General features: G+C 33.4%; 1 pseudogene; it reads right to left on the reverse strand.

Moving 5' to 3' along the window:
• Positions 1 to 16,134: 16,134 nt before the first annotated feature.
• Positions 16,135 to 16,758, reverse strand: LOC101720913 (cytochrome c oxidase assembly protein COX16 homolog, mitochondrial-like; annotated as a pseudogene).
• Between the last annotated feature and the right edge of the window lie 1,662 nt (positions 16,759 to 18,420).

Consider the following 18,420-nt stretch of genomic DNA (forward strand, 5'->3'; position numbering starts at 1 on the left):
AAATGGTCTCAGATACAGATTTAACTCTTAAAGAGTTCTGGAAGGAACATTGCAACATCCTTTCCTGTGTAGGCTTAATTGAGAAATCCTTTGACAATGTTTCTCTAAGGACACTGAGATCTACCTGTATCCATGAGAGAGACTTTGAAGCCTGTGTAAAGGAGCCTGAGCCTTCAAGTGATGAACTTGAGTTACTACCAGCCCTCACGAATGAATTGAGTTCATAAATCAAGGGTCCACTGTGCTTAATATCATTAAAAATACTTAGATTGGTCTACAAAGTAGTTCTTTAAAACATAAAACAGCTCCATCACCCAACTTCTGATGATCAGCCTAGAAACACGTTTATCATTCTAATTTTTTATTTGCCATTTAGTTCATCAAAAAAATTTCATAACTCAGTCTCTTCATTTATATTAACATTTTTATAAATTTGTAAGTAGAGTTTCCATCTTATCTGTTAAAACATCATACCTCTTATACAATCATGTTATATATGCTTGTATATCATAACCAAGTCCAAGTGAATTTCTTATTTACAGGTTTCTTAATTTATTAGAGTATTTTTGGCAACACAATAATTTACCTCACCAAAAAAGTATATGCATATTCTCAACACAAAACCATTTTAATGTTTTATGTATTAACTGATACTAATGTCAGATGTTTCAGTCTTTGACAGAATGCATTTTTAAAACTTTATTTTCTTTTTTAGGAAATTAAATAAATGTAATCATATTGGAATTCAATTAAATTTCCATTTGAAACTTCTAATGACAATTGTAGTGGTTAATTTTACATGTCAATTTGATTGACCAGACCAGATATATTATTTAAACATTATTTCTTAATGTTTCTATATGTTTCAATGAGATTAACATTTTAGTTGGTAGGCTGGCTAAAGTAGATTGTTTTCTCATCCTATCTGTTGAAGGCCTGAAAATAACCAAAGGCTAAATGAGAAAGAAGTCTTCCTTGATGCATTTCTTGCAGTAAGGGACAGTGGCATCCAGCTTTTGCACATGGATTTGGACTGGAACTGTCACATCAGTTCTCCTGGGGAACCCAAACAACCGAAAACTAAAAAGAGGATGATACTATTTTAGTGTCTGCACAATTTCTTCCATAGTAAAACCATCAGTATCCGTTGTTTCATATTTTATACATCTGTAAACAAAGATGGGATTGATAATGAATAAAATGTATTTGGAATCAAAGTCATTTGTATCTAAATGAAAAATGTAAGTAATGAAAAAGAAAAATTCAGTGTTTTTTATTAATATGAAGTTTCAGTTTTTACCTATTGTAAGCAAAGAAAATCTTGCTGCAAAAGTTAAAACAAATAAGGTAAGGTAGTAGTTGAACCTACTCAGCTACATATTTCTTATCAACATAAAACAATTTTTCAGACTTTCCACTGACCCTGCCGTTATGTACCCTAATAGTTTTCTGTATTAGCACTTCCAACACTGCCATACTAACATCCAGGCAAAATATAAATATGTGCATTAAAAATCTATTCATGCTACTATTCTTTTATTTTATTCAAAAGATAGCCAAGAGCGGGGTATGGTGGCGCATGGGTGGCTGAGGCAGCAGGATCTTCTCTAGTTCAAGGCCAGCTTGGACTGCATAGCAAGATCCTGTCTGAAAAACAAAACAAAACAAAACAAAGCCAAGACTAACTCGGAAAAAGAAAAGCACTGACGTTTCTTGCTTAATTCACCAAGTTTTGCTAATTATCTTTTATTTGCTTCCTTTAAATTGTTATGAAAATCAGTTTGCCTTTAATAAGAGAAGACATTTATGCACCAATAGTTTATGTCAAGAATTTTAGTAAGAAGATGTCAAAAACAATAGAGATCAAAAGCTGTCTTTTCTGAATTAATTTTCCTTCACGAGAAGTGTTACAGGTGTGACTAATGATTACTGGTTCCTACTGTTTCTTGTGTCCTTTGGTAATTAGCTTCCACATCTCTTCTAATTGTAAATAAAGGGGTCCTACGGAGACATTTAAATGATCTGAATGAATGGTTGATCTATCATGTAGTGCTTTTGATGAAGCTTATTTATAGGGAAAGGCACACTAAGTGGTAAGTAAGATTCAGCAGGACAACTTGTCAAAACATGGTCTGGATTTGTTTGCATCCAAAATTTCAAAGTCAAATTGTTATCTGAAGTTTGGGTCCTTTTTGTGCCAACAATATTCCTGACAATAGAGCAAGAACACCTAGTGATTAAAATATACATGTACCAAATTTTTGAACATGTCCTTAATTGTAGAAGATACTTGGCAAAGGAGAGTTTTGTATTGAAAAACATCTTATAATCACCTACATTTCTTAGAAATAACTGCAGATTTGCAAACCTACTTTAAATGACAAAACTATTGTCTTTAAAAAGCTATAAATTTCTTTTGTATTTTTGCTCTTCTATTTGTGTTTATTTATAGGATGGTTTATTATTCTGTATTTTGTGCAAATATTACAAGCTTTTCCCATGAAATTGGGGATGGAAGATAAGGCTCATCAAAGCAAAATTTACACCTGTTAAAGGTAAATCAGAAAGGGAGAAAATTCAAGACTCTTGCACTAGGGCATAAAAGTTAGAGAAGTCTAAACTTGACTTTCCTGAAGCACATAGGGATTTAAAATCTGAAATAAGCTATTGGAAAAGTGCTTTTCTCTCTAGGGACTGAACTTTATTCTCTCTGAGTGTGTACTATTTAAATTCTGCCTAGGGTTGAAGGCAAGGAAGGGGAATGTGGAAAAAAGGAGAATCAAGATTTATAATGTACAGGTACAAATTCTCTATGATGAAGGTGATCATTAAGTATATCAAAAGAGTATCAGTAAAATTAATTTTAAAAATAAATTCTACCTCGGTTATATTCCCAATAAGTATGTATAAGAGTTCCTTTTCCCAGGTCCAAAGGGGTAGAGGAAGAGGGAGGTGTAGGGGAAAGGGATAAAGGGAAAGGAAAAAATATGAGAAAAAAATGGAAACAAAGCCTTTGTAAATAGGGAGAGGTGGAGAGGTTGAAGGGAGGGCAGGGGAATGGGGAAGAAATAAGAGTCAAAACACATCATGTAAAGGTACAAGTTCCCAATGATCAATGTAAATGCATTATATACCTAAATTATACCAATAAAAGAATTTAAGAGAAAAAAAAGAGTTCCTTTTCCCCACCACCTCCCTGAAATTTGTTTTAGTTCTTTATGATAGCTGTTCTTTCAGGAGTAAGTTGGAATCTTAATGTTGTTTTAATTTGCATTCCTCTAGTAGCCAAAGACCCTAAATGTTTTTTCATGTACTTATTGGCCATTTGTTTCTTTTATTTGAAGAATGTCTACTCATTTAATGTCCAGGTTTGATTGGCTCTTTTATTTGGGCAGTTTAATTTTTTGAGTTCTTTTATATTATAGATATTAGTAGTCTATCTGAGAAGTACCTGGCAAAGTTTGTTTCCCATTCTGTCAGTTGTCACTTCATTCTGTTGCTTGTTTCCTTTGTTGTGCAGATGCTTTTAATGTTGATATAATCCCATTTGCTGATTCTAGGTATTACATCTTGTGTAGCTGGGGTTCTGTTCAGAAATTTCTGAGCTATCACTATGTCTTCAAGAGCTTTACCAAAGATTTTTTTTTCCAGTAGATTCAGTCTTTCTATTTTTATGTCTAGGTCATTGGTCTATTTTGTTTTGATTTGATTACAGGGTGAGAGATATGTATCTAGATTCATCTGCAGGTGAATAACCAGGTTTTCCAGAACTATTTGTTAAAAAGGATATTGTTTCTCCAGTGTGTTATTGGTCCCTTTAGCAAAAATAAGATGGCTGAAGGTGGTAGGGATTGTTTCTGCATCCTCCATTCTACCTCCCTGGTCAACAGGTCTATTTTTGTTCCAGTAGTTCCATATTATAACGTGAAATCTGGGATTGTGATGCTGCCTGTTTTGCTCTTGTTGTTGAGGTTGTTTTGACTATTCTGGATTTCTTCCTAGTCTATATAAATTTTAGAATAGTTTTTTCTAGTTTTGTGAAAAGTTTAATTGATATTTTGATTGCAATTGCATTACTTCAGTATCATTTTTGGTAATACGGCCATTTTGGCACTATTGATTTTGTATATCCAAGATCAGAGGATGCTTTTCCATTTTCTAATGTACTCTTCAATCTTTATCCAGAATATTCTAGTTTTTGTGATAGAAATATTTGACTTTCTTAGGTAAATTTCTAAGAAAATAATCTTTTTAATGTATTGTGAATGGGTTTGTTTTCCTGATTTTTTTCTCAATGGGTTCATTTTTGGTGTGCAGTAACCCTAGCTTGTGTGTATGTGTGTGTGTGTGTGTGTGTGTGTGTGTGTGTGTGTGTGTTGATTTTGTATCCTCCGCTTTGGTGAATTTGTTCATAAGTTTTAAGTCATTTGGTGGAGCTTTAAATTTTGGTTTTCTGTATAAAAGATCATATCATCTGCAAGTAAAAATAGTTTAACTTTTTCCTTTTCTCTTTAAATCTCTTTTTATATCTTTCTCTTCTTTCTCTTGCAAGATTGCTACTTAAGACCCTTAGGACTTACTTTTGTTTTATTTTGATAACAGGGATCAAACTCAGGTCATTGCACTTGCGCAGCAGGCAGCAAAACCACTGAGCTAAATCCCCGGCCCTTAGGACTTACTTTTATTATTTAGTGAGTTTTCTGAAGGGAATAAAAGTATTGTAAACCTTGGGTAGCTTTTGTGTCCCAAAGTTACAATTTTTCTTAAAAGTACAGTTTAAACTTATAATTTTTCTTCTTTCTTTTTAGCTTATTTCTATTTATTTATTTTATTTTTTTCTTTTTCAGTACCAGGGATCAAACTCAGGTCTTTGTGCTTGTCAGGCAGGTGCAGCTCCACTGAGCCACCTCCCTCACCCTATTTCTTCTGTCTTAACCTAGTAGAGTGTTGTCACCCTTTTAAAAATTTAAAGTATTTTATATAAACACAAATATTCAAAATATGCAATCAATATTAAAAATATTGAGAAACATTATATTCTTTTTTCACACTAAATTTTTAAATATACTATACATTTTATTCCAGGTCTTCTTATAATTACATTTCAAAGTGATAGCTCTCAGATCTTTGAGAAAGATAGTCTCAGTTATAAAATTGGCAAGAGGCTTTTTTTAAAAAAAAGCTTTATACACATTTAAAAGGAACAGAAAAAATATTATAAGTTTTCTAAATTAAATACTCAAAGAAAAGATATCAGGAGTCTAGAATTTGGAAAAGGCGCCTTCAATTCAGTTAAACTGAGGGCAACATTAAGACTATCTTGTTCATCAAGTTTGAAGAAGGGTACATTGAGCACTTCAGCTTTATTTTAAATAAAAATGTAGTTAATGACATGTAAATTCTGAAGTTTCTCTGGTGTGAGAAACTGAAAGTGTAAATGAGGACCAAAATGTATAATAGGTAATGTAAAATAGGAAGAAAATGTACAAAGGGGAGGGGGAAATAGGGAGGGGAGAAGGGTGGGAAAAAATATGAGAAAAGAAGGAAATGATGGAAACAAAAGTTTTTGTAAATAGGGAGGGGTGGAAGTTTGGAGGGAAAGGAAAGAGAATGGGGAAAAACCAAGAATCAAGATATATCATGTACAAGTACAAATTCCCAATAATGAATGCAATAATAATGTATACCTAAAATCTACCAATAAACTTAATGGAAAAAAATGTAGCTAAAGAAAATGTAACAGAATTTTAGAATGTGAAAGCTTTGTAATGTTGATTATGTTACTCATACATAACTGCTCATTATAGTTTTAACTAATCTGTATATTTTTAATATTGCAAACTATTTAATATTCCAATTTGTCTTGTGAACTTAAATGGGTTTGTCTTATAACAAATATTTTATACTATTAAGAATCTGTGTTATCAATTGATATTATGGTTAATTTGGTCATATAACATCTGAGATAATTTTTTTGTTGTTAATATGGAGAAATATTATTAAAGGCAAATTTCTATTGTAAGTACTTTTGACACTTTTATAATGAGAGTTTATCAGCATCCTTTATTTAACCATGACAATAAATATTATCTCAGATTTACAGATGAGAAACTAAGCTGAGAGAAATTAAAGCTTGTACAAAAACACAAAGGTAATATAAAGAATTATGTCACTCCATGTCAGCTCTCTTAATTACACATTAGCTTGTCTCCAGATTCCCCCCTCTGTCTTTTGTGCAACTGACTTCTCTATTGAGCAACTTGAAGGTTTTATCACAGCTCGGTCAATGACATTCCTCATCCAAATTTTATGTAATTATTTAGTTATGTTTCTTATTTCTGAATTCATTACCTGTCTCAAAGAATAAGTTGATGTTTATCTTTATAATTAAAAATAACCCCACCAAATTCTGTTTTATGCTAAAGCATCTGAAAAAAACTCAGACTTTGCTATAAGAAAAACTGAATACAAATTGAAAATTACACTTGAATCTCATTACTTTATTTTCTTAAGTGAAATAAGTAGGACACATATGTGTAAATACCGAATAGTTTCTTTAGTGTGAGAAACTGAAAGTGTAAATAAGGATTAAAATGATTAAAATGAATAACTGATAATTTGATATAGGAAGAAAAGGTCCAAAAGGGTAGGGGAAGCAGGAGAGGAAGGGGAAAGGAAAGAAGGGAAAGGAAAAATTATGTGAAAAGGAAAAAATGGAAACAAATCCTTTGTAAATAGGAAAGGGTGGAGGGGGTGAATGGAGCACAGGGATTGGGGAAAAAATAAGAACTAAGATACATCATGTACAGGTAGAAGTACCCAATGATAAATGTAAATGTATTGTATACCTAAAATGTACCAATAAAATAATTTAAAAAAGAGAATTGATTACATTTTTAACAAATTGACTAAAGAATTTGAAATTAGTATATTTTGTATTCTCCTCACATATTACTTGATATGTTTTTCACTTTATAAATTATAAAATCCACCTTGTGATATATACTTCTATATATTTTGATAATGTATAAGATTTTATATCCACCACAAAATTCATAATCATGAATAGGTCAGTCATTCCAAATATTTTATCATTTTGTTGCTTCCTACTTGACAATGTCCTCTACCTATAGTTACATTTTCCTTTTCAGGAAGTTATATAAGTGGCATCATACAACATATAACTTTTGGAGTTTGGGTTCTACCACTTAGAAAAATACACTTAAGATTCATCCATACTGTTACAATTAGTTGTTGCAATTATTCCATTACATAGATTTGCTACACATTATCTATTCCATAGTTAAAAGGCATGGCTTGGTTACAGTTTGGGGTACTTTTATGTAAATATGTTATAAAGTGTTCATAAACAAGTTTTCTTTGGAAAATTTGGACAGTAGATTTATGATTTTGGAGTTATAGGTTAAATGTACATATAACTTTTTAAGAAAATGCCCAAAAGTTTTTGAACATTTTCCTTTCCTGCCAGAAATATGTGAAAGCCCTAGCAATTCATACATCATAAGCACTTGGTATTGTCAAGTTGGATGTGCAGTGGTATTTCACTGGTGTTCTAATTTGAGATTCTTAATGACTAATGAGGTTGAAAATAATTTTTACATGTATATTTGTTATCTCCATATCTTCTTTGATGTCTGGTAACATATTTTGCTGAATTTTTTTATTAGGTTGTTTAATTTATTATTGTGTATTGAGGTTAGAGAGATTTTATATTTTGGATTCATTGTCATAAGTGTTATTTACACACTATTTCTGTTATTTGTGCTCTGCAAAAGCTGCAACAGTGATGCTTGAACTAATGATCTGTGAATTTGCAACCCCTTTCTGGTTTTGGTTACTAGACATAAAACCCACAGATTGGTCATAGGCTCAGACAAAAAATAATAATTGGTGGTGAAAATAGTGATAAATTTTTACTCCTTTAATGAATGAAAATAAGAGAAAAATAATTCATTAATAATATAAAAGTCACAGTAAGAGACTATTTCATTATTTTCAAAATGTTCCTATTCTTTATTTTTTAAGTTTCAGTTTCTCAAATCCCCTGTGACACATTTCAAGCTGGTGATATTATATAATTTTTTAAAAGTCTGTAGATCTGTTCCATAATTTAGATATTTGCAGAGTGGTGATTACAATCCCAGTCCAATTAACTTTTGGGTAGTGAATTCATTTTTCCTTGCCATGAAATTCTAAATTTTTCAACCTAAATCTGTCAAATCTGACAAAACAAATATTAAAACTGTCCTTTTACATATGTAGCAGAGTTTATCTGAGTTTCTAATTAGCAATGTGTTTTTTAAAACAAAAATTTTATCCAAGAAATTCTGAAAAGGTTGTTACTCAATCTACTATTTGGCACTACTTTTCTACCATTACAATGTAACTGTTAATCACATTTTCTCAAACTGTCATACTTCATTCTTCTAACTTCCAGAAAATGTTATTATTATTATCTATTTCTTCTTCTCTTTCTGTTGATGCTAAAGGGCAAACTAAACACAGATACCTAATTAGGAGTGTGTTGATATTAAGCATGCTCATTATCTGAGATTATACTTAAGTCTTCTTTTTTGTCACAAATGTACCTAAATGCAGTAATCTTTATTTCTAGGCACACTAATTCATCATTATGTGTTGCAATCTCTTATATTTTTCTCCAATAACTTACTTTACTTTACTTCTCCAATTACTTACTTTATTTACTTTACTTCTCCAATAACTTACTTTACTTTAATATATGATAATAATACCATATATTATTTTGGTAAAAATAATATATGCATGTTTTTCACCAAGCAAAGCAGGAACAGCACCAAAATAAAACAACAGTTACTCAAAATTTAAACTATATTAAAATATTTTTTAATAGATGTGTTTCTATGTGTTTGAAAAATCATTTGAAGCACAGATGAACAAATAGAGGAAATTAGGAGAACTCCAGTCCTGTGCCCTACTGTATTTATTTTTTTTGCCAAAAACACAATGCACATATTTCAGTTTACATATTTTCTTATTTTTTTCCACTTCTACAACCAGTGTCCCCAATAATCCTAAATTCCCACAGGAGCTCCCTCTGGACTATTTCTAAACCTCCAGCTCTCTGAACTCCTATCAGTCTTTTCTTATGACATTTTTCCACAATAGTAAGAATATTCACTAAATATAAAAATCAGATGCTCTTTTCTTCTCATTTAAAACGTTAAAAGCACTTCCTATCACATTTACAGGAAAAATTACATTTGCCCATGGCCATCAATGCCCTCCCTAATCTGTCCTTGAACTCTTTCTGAGCACATCTTCAAACTCTCGCACTATAACCAACTGGGATGCAATCACATTGAACTTACTACTTACAGATGATTCTAAGTAATTTTTTTCTCAAGATCTTAACACTTTATCTTTACTACACCGAGAATGTTCTTCTCCCTTCGAGTGTTTTTGCATGGATCAGTCCTATATTATAATTAATTTCTGCTAAAATATCACTTTAAGGAGGAATTCCCTCATCCTACTAAAACATCCTTCTCTAGGTCCCAACTTTACACCACTTTATTGCTTTCTTTCATACCAGTCATATTTACTGAAAATTATATCACCTTTTAGTAATTTGAGCAATATTCATCCATTGTAGATTTGCACACTGTGAAGCAAAAAATGCGCCCCTATTATTTACAACTTTACCTGCAGGAGCAAAGCACTCTTAGTGAGTATGGATTACATAATTTTTTTCAACTTTCTTATCCTACTAGAGACTAGGTTATAGGAAACCTAAAATTAAAAACCAAAACCAACTAACCAAACATAGAATACATGTCTATGTAAATTATGCTAAGGTATAAAGCAAACCTTAAATAAGCTTTTTTCAAATAGCAGTTTTCTAAAAATTACCTTAACAATTTGCTATATCTGCTTACAATCATGTACTACTTTATTATTTGTGCCTTAGCATTAATTATTTAACACTATTTTTTGTTTAACTGAGAATATTATTTCCTCAACATTGATAGCATGTTTAAGCATGACATCAGCACACTCATCAAGAGATGCTTTAGAGACTGATTAGAGTACTATAACATATTACAAATAATATTACAAGAGTGTTAGTAGATAGTGATCAGGAATACTTTCCTACATAAGTTTAGCATGAAATCATCATTAAATTGTGCTGTGAGAATTTGAACCTAAACCGACTATTTTCATTAGAAATCAGAATAAGAGAGCAAAATGTTGCACTAGTAGTTGGTGGAAATGAGTGTCCAGCTGGAGAGTGGGATAGCAGGACTCATATTTTTTTAAAAAATATGTCTTTATGTTGTCAATACTGTTACTTTCATTTGCAAGTGAACTAGCTGCGAAATACAAAGACCTGTAGTTGTCTTTTTAAAAATCAAATTTATCTTCTGTCAAATTACTCATAGCCAGGTTTCCACAGACCTAGAATTTTTTTTTCTTAAATTCTTTTATTGATACATTTTAGGTACACAACATATTTACATTTCTCATTGAGAACATGTACCTTTACATAACGCACCTTGATTCTTATTTTTTCCCCTTTCCTAGACCTCCCTTAACCCCCTTCACCCTTCCCTATGTACAAAGACTTTATTTTCATTCTTTCCATTTCTCATCATTTTTCCTTTCCTTTCTTTCCTTTCTCCTGCCCCTCCCACTACCCTTACCCCTTTGGACCTTTTCTTTCCATTTTGCATTATCGATTATTCATTCTAATCATTGGTACAGTTTAGGTATACAATATAATGACATTCATCATTGGGAATTTGCACCTTTACATAATCTATCTTGGTTCTTATTTTTCACCCTTGCCCAGCCCTCCCTTCAACGCTTCCATTCCTCCTTATTTACAAAGATTTTGTTCCTATTTTTTGATTTTCTAATATTAATTCCATTCCCTTCTTTCCTTTCCCCTACCCCTCCCACTTCCTTCCCCTTTGCCCCTTTTCTTCCTATTTCACATTACCTATTATACATTTAGTCCTTATTTGCACTTTCAGTTTCTCACACCAGAGAAACTATTCAGTTTTTATACACGTCCTATTTATTTCACTTAAGAGTATCACCTCAATGTGCATCCATTTAGCTATGAATGCCTCTGATTCCTAATTTTTTATGGCTGAGTAGTACTCCATTTTATAAAAAAAAGAAACCCACATTTTCTTTATCCAGTCTCCAGTTGATGGGCATTTTGGGCTGTTTGTAAGTTTTAGCTATCACAAACTGTGCTGCTATGAACATGGGTGCAAATATATCACTGTGGTATGATTCTTTTAATTCTTTGGGGAAGATCCCCAGCAGGGGAGTAGCAGGGTCAAATGGGACTTCCAGTCCTAGTTCTTTGAGGTATCTCCATACTGAATTCCACAGTGGTTGCACCAGTCTACACTCCCACCAGCGGTGGAACAGGGTTCTTCTTTCCCCACAGCCCCACCAGCATTTGTTATTGGTTGATTTCATGATAGCAGCCATTCTTTCTGGAGTGAAGTGGAATCTCAGTGTTGTTTTCATTTGCATCTCTCGAATGACCAGTGATGTTGAATATTTTTTCATGTATTTATTTGCTATTCCTACTTCTTTGTCTGAGAAATATCTGCTCGTTTCAGATGACCATTTTCAGATTGGGTCTTTACATTTGGGAGGTCTGATCTTTTTAAATTCTTTATAGATTTGAGATAGTAGACCTTTGTCTGAGGAAAAGCAGGTGAAGATATTTCCCACATTGTTGGTTGTCTCTTCACACTGCTGGTGGTTTATCTTGCTGTGCAGAAGCTTTTTAATAAGAAGAGATCCCATTTGTTGATTGTTTTTGCTGGTTCATGAGCAAATGAGGTTTTGTTCATAAAATCTTTTCCTACACTGATGTCTTCAAGAGTTCTACCTAACCTCTGTTCCAACTGGTTCAGTGTTTCTATTTTAATATTTAGATTTTTAATCCATTTTGATTTTAGTTGAATGCATGGCGAGAGATGTAGATCTAGTTTTAATCATTGGCATGTTGAAACCCAATTTTTCCAGCACCATTTATTAAAGGTGCTATCTTTATTCCAGTGAGGCTGTTTGGCTCCTTTACCAAAGATGAGATGGCTGAGTGTGTCTGGCATTGTTTCTGCATCTTCTAATCTGTTCCACTGGTCTTCAGGTCTGTTTCTTTGCCAGTACCATGCTCATTTTACTACAGGAGCTTTGTAGCATAGTTGCAGGTTGAGGATTGTGATACTCCCTGACTTGTCTTTGTTACCTAGAATTGCTTTTGCTATTCTGGGCCTCTTCTTATTCCAAATGAATTTTTGGATTGTTTTCTCAAGGTCCATGAGTATGCTGCTGGGATCTCAATTGGAATTGCATTGAATCTATATAGCAGTTTTTGAAGTGTGGCCATTGTCACTATATTAATCCTTCCTACCCAGGAGCAGGGGATGTCTGTCCATTTTCTGATATCATATTCAATCTCTCTTTTCAGAGTGCTATAATTTTCAGAGAAGAGGTTATTGATTTCTTTCGTTAGGTGAATTCCTAGGTATCTGCTTTTTGGATGCTATTGTGAAAGGAAATATTTACCCTATTTCTCTCTCAATGAGTCTGTCATTCATTTAGAGGAAAGCTATTGATTTTTGTGTGTTGATGTTGTATCCACCTACTTGACTGAATTTGATTATTAAGTCTAGAAGACTTTTGGTGGAGTTCTTGGGGTCTTCTATATAGAGTATCATATCATCTGCAAATAATGACAATTTGACTTCTTCATTTCCTATCTTTATTCCTTTTAATTCTTTCTCTTGTCTAATTGCTGTGGCAAATATTTCCAAAACTATATTGAACAGGAGTGATGATAGTGGACATCCTTGCCTTGTTCCTGATTTTAGTGTGAAGGATTTCAGTTTTTGACCATTTAGTATGATATTGGCTATTGGTTTTTCATAGATGGCTTTTATCAGTTTGAGGTAGATACCATCTATTCCAATTTTTTGTAGGGTTTTTATCACAAATGCATGTTGGATTTTTGTCAAATGCTTTTTCTGCATCTATGGAGATAATCATATGGTTTTTGTCCTTGGCTTTATTGACATACTGTATTACATTGCTTAATTTGCATATTTTGAACCATCCCTGCATCCCTGGGATGAATCCCACTTGATCAGGGTGTATGATCTTCTTGATGATCTTCTGCATTCTGTTTGCCAGTATCTTATTCAGGATTTTTGCATCTATGTTGATTAGTGAGATTGGCCTATAGTTCTCTTTTTTGGTTGGGTCTTTCTCTGCTTTGGGGATCAAGGTGATGCTTGCTTCCAGGAATGAATTTGGGAGTATTGCTTCCCTTTCAATTTCATTGAAGAGTTTAAACAGCAGTGGTAGTAGTTCCTCTCTAAATGTCTTGTAGAATTGAGCAATGAAGCCATCAGGGCCTGGTCTTTTCTCAGATGTCTTCAGAATTTCTGGATACATTTTCAATTTCATTGGTTGATATTGGGTTGTTTAGAATTTTTAGGTCTTCTTCGTTCAACTTTGGTAATTCATATGTATCTAGGAATCTGTCCATTTCTTCTGTGTTTTCCAACTTATTGGCGTATAGATTCTGGGAGTAGGTATTAATGACCCTCTGGATTTCTGCTGGGTCTGTTGGAATTTCACCCTTTTCATTCCTAATTGCATGGATTGGGGCCTTTCCTTTTTCTGATAAGGTTGGCTAAGGGTTGGTCAATTTAATTGATTCTTCTGTAGAACCAACTTTTGACTTCATTGACTTTTTGTACCGTTCTCTCAGTCTTCATTGCATTGATTTCTCCTCTGATCTTTATAATTTTCTCCCTTGTATGAGCTTTGGGTTTGTCCTGCTCTTCTTTTTCTAGAAGCTTGAGGTTCAGCATCAGGCTATTTAATTGGGCTCACTCTGTTTTCCTAATATGCATGTTCACTGCTATGAATTTCCCTCATAAGACTGCTTTCATTGTGTCCCATAGATTCCGATACATTGTATTGTCATTGTCATTTAATTGAAGGAACTGTCTGATTTCTTCTTTAATTTCCTCTGTAACACATTGGTTATTCAGTAGTGTGTTGTTCCATTTCCACGTGTTTATGAAATTTTTCCAGTTTCTTTTGCTATGGATCTCCAATTTCATCCCAATATGGTCTGATAATATATAGGGGATAACTTCAATTCCTTTGCATTTACTTAAACATGTTCTATGAGTGATTCTCATAGTGATTCTCTTCCATTTTGGAGAATGACCCATGTGCAGCTGAGAAAAATGTGTATTCTGATTTTGTGGGGTGGAAGACTCTGTAAACATCTGTTAAGTTCATTTGTTCAAGAGTTCGATTGAGTTCTAGTATTTCATTACTTATTTTTTGTCTAGTTGATCTGTCTATTAGGACAGTGGGGTATTGAGGTCCCCCACTACAATTGTATTAGTGCATATATGACTTTTCATGTCCGTTAGTATCTGTTTTATATAGTTGGGTGTGCTAGTGTTTGCTGCATAGATATTTATGATTGTCATCTCTTCCTCTTGGATTCTTCCCTTTACAAGGATGTAGTGTCCTTCTTTGTCTCTCTTAATCAGTGTGGTTTGAAATCTACTTGATCTGCAAAGAGAATAGCTACTCCTACTTTTTTCTGGTTCCTGTTGCATGGAGTACTGTTTTCTACCCCTTAACTTTCAGTCTATGAGTTTCACTTTGAATTAAGTGTGTTTCTTGTATGCAGCATATTGTTGGATCTTGCTTCTTGACCCATTCTGCCACTCTATTTCTTTAGATTGGTGAATTGAGACCATTAACATTGATGATTATAACTGAAACATATTGACTTATCATTGCCATGACTTTTTCTTTTTATTGGGTTCTCCTCCTTTGCGTTTAATTTCTTGTCCTGCTAGATGGGTTCATTGTGCTTTGCTTCCTGGGGTTGTGATCCTCAATGTCTGTTCCTAGGATATCGTGTAAAATTTTTTGGATTGCTTCTTTGGTATTCACGAAGTTCCTAAGGTGCTCTTTGTCATGAAAGTATCTTATTTCTCCATCAATTTTGAAAGATAGTTTTGCAGGGTACATCAATCTGGGTTGTAGGCTGTTTTCTTTTAAAGCTTGGAATATGTCACTCCAAGCTCTTCTTGCCTTGATGGTTTGTGTTGAGAAGTCTGCTGTGGTTCTGATGGGCTTTCCTTTGTATGTGATTTGTTTCTTTTCTCTAAGTGCTTGTAGAACTTTCTTCTTCTGTTGTGTTTCTGGAATCTTAACTATTATATGCCTATGTGTAGCTTTTTTTTGATCAAGGCTATTTGGATTCCCATATGCCTCACTTATATGTATGTCAACTTCTTTTCCCCTGCTTGGGAAGTTTTCTGCCATTATTTCTGTGAAGAGTTTTTTTATGCACTCTCTCCTGTTTTTTCTTTGGCTCCAATCAGTCTTATGTTATTCTTCTTTGCATCGTCTACCACTTGCTGGATTGATTTCTCATGTTCCCTTATAATTTTGAAGCAATTTTTCTTTTCCTGGCCATTAATTGCAATCTTATCTTCTATATCTGAAATTCTGTCCTCTCATTGGCTCATTCTGCTGTGTAGACTTTCAATGGAGTTTTTCATCTCCTGGAAATCTATTTACATCTGTTCTATGGATTTCATTTGTTTCCTATGTTTGGAAGCCCCTTCCTCTTTGCCCAGAGCAGTGGCACAGATGGTGGCCCAAAAGCCCTTTCCTCTGGGCCAGGAGTGGTGGGATGGACAGAGTCACAAAAGCCCTTTCCTCTGGGCCAGTAGTGGTGGGACCAATGATGGCCCAAAAGCTCTTTCCTTTGGGCTGGAAGCGGCAGGAGGGATAGTGGCCGGGAAGGCCCTTTCTCTGGACCAGGAGCAGTGGGACGGTGGCTCAGAAGCCCCTACATCTGAGCTTCAAGTGATGGGAAGGACAGCAGCCCAGAAGCCCCTTCTTCTGGGCCAGGAGCAACAGGACAGATGGTGGCCCAAAAGCCCTTTCCTCTGGGCTGGGACTGGTAGGACGGATGGTGGCCCCTAGAATTTTATATCAATAATTCAGTATGTCCTGTTCATAACATTTTTATTTTATTTTATTTTTAAATGAGCACAGTCAAGTTGTCTTGGTCTTAAGGATTTTTTGATTTCATCCTTGAAGGAGATCAGGATCTTCCCACAGCCTTGGGCCTGAAATATTCCTCCAGTCTTCAAAAGTAGAGTCCTTTATTTTCTCATATTCTGACTCTAAAGGTATTTTATTAATTTTGAGCTTTTTTTCCAATTCATAATCAATTTTAATCTTCACAGCATCATATCGGATTTGTCAGAACTCACAAAGACCAAAAAACTTAGAACAATCAGCAACAACATGGGGACTCAGTATCAAAGGGTCTTGTTCTTTTTTTTATTAATTTTATTGGTACATTTTAGGTATACAATATAATGACATTCATCAATGGAAATATGCACCTTTACATAAACTCTCTTGGTTCTTATTTTTTTCCCCATTTCCCTGCCCTCCCTTCAAGCCCTCTATCCCTCCCTATTTACAAAGACTTTGTTTCCATTTTCTCATTTTCTCATATTAATTCCATTCCCTTCTTTCCTTTTCCCTACCCCTCCCTCTTACCCTTCCCCTTTGCCACTTTTCTTCCTATTTCACATTATCTATTATACCTTTTAGTCCTTATGTACACTTTCAGTTATGCAAAGCTCGCATCACTGCAGGTGTGAACATATCTGAAACTTTGGCCCACTTAGGGTCCCTCTGACCCAACCCAGTGCATCCTCTTAAAATTCAGCGGCATTTTCTAACACCTCCTTTTCCAGGTTGTTTGGTGTGGGTATGAAGTCTTTCCCTGATAAACCAGATTACCTAATTTCTAAATGTATGAATTTAAATATAGGATGGTAGATGTGACTCTTCTGCAAAAATTATTTATAAAATAAAAATTTTAAATAGAAGTTTAATTTAAAATACATATGAATTAACAGTTCTTATAATAGTTATCTTTTTTGTCAAAGTAGAGGCTAACTTTAAAATGTCTTTACAGTTTAAAAAAGTAAAGAGTGGTTCTTTTAAAAATTTTATTAACTCATCAAACAATATCTTCCAATTCTATGATAAAATATGAAAGGATCACTATACTTGTCTTTATCTTCAATGTTTTCTGCCTATCATTCAGTTATATTATTGTACTTTTAAAACATTATTTTTTCTTGTAGTGCAGAGAATAAAACCCAGGCCCTAATCTAATTCATGCTAGGCAAGACCTCTGCTTCTGAACTATACTGCCAATCCTACAAAATTAAGTTTAAAACATCAGTATCTTTCTTTCATTTCATAATGGTTATAGATATTTAAACTGTGGATATACATGTTTTTGAAAATAAGAGATTTTCTGAGTTTATTTTCATTTTTTATTAATGGAATTTTGGGCCTATAATTTTATGTTTTAATTTCTACTGAATGTCTTAATGAATCTATACTGTCCCTTAAGTCAAAGTATCCTAGAATATATTTGCATAAGGCTTTTATACTTGAAAGTCAAATCAGTGGTATGGAAAAGTATTAGATTTTATCTCACAATGTCAGATTCTTTTTCTAATTGACATAAAAATTAAATATGTTTATTATGTGCAACATGATGTTTTGATATATCTATACATTACAGAATAGTTAAGTCAAGTTTTAACATTTATTCCCTCTCATACTCATTATTTTGTTGTTAGAATATTTGAAATATATTCTTAGAAATTTTCAAATACAAATTTTTCTTATTTTTTAAATTTTTATTTGATGAGATAAATCTGCTGTGGCATTCAAATTAACAGGAGAAAGTTCTTGTACAATTTTGCTAGTATACAAATGCATCATAAATACCTCCAGCTAATGTGGCATTAGGATGGTACTCTCTAAACTTCATCATTCATTTTCCTTGAAGAGATAATGGTTGCAATCAGCAGGGAGGAAGGAGCTCACCATGCACACCATGCACTTTTCATTATAACCAGAGAAATAACACTACCTTCAGTGACATCAGGATGGGAAGACCGGCTACTGGATAAAGAGCAGGGCTCTAGCCTCAAATAAAAAGCCATGAGGACACCCCATACCCTGATATAATGAAGCTGACTTTTAAAAAGTTGTTTAAGTTTTAATATTGCTTGAGCCATAAATCTTATTACAGATTTTCCTTGTTTAACGACCAAGCTCTAGTCTCACTACCAGGCAGTTAGATGAATTGGTCGGTAAGTGAGGAATCGTATATAGTATGTACATTATAATATTCAGAACAAAGAAATGGTCAAAGGAAAATCCATGTTGATGACTTTGCTTTTATTTGCATAATTCTTACATGTAGTACTGTAATATATAACAAAGCATAAAACTACAGTA

The sequence above is a fragment of the Heterocephalus glaber genome, unplaced genomic scaffold, assembly GCF_053883595.1.
Source record: "Heterocephalus glaber isolate CG9 unplaced genomic scaffold, H.glaber_assembly_v1.0 deba00001497, whole genome shotgun sequence".
Lineage (NCBI taxonomy): Eukaryota > Metazoa > Chordata > Mammalia > Rodentia > Bathyergidae > Heterocephalus > Heterocephalus glaber.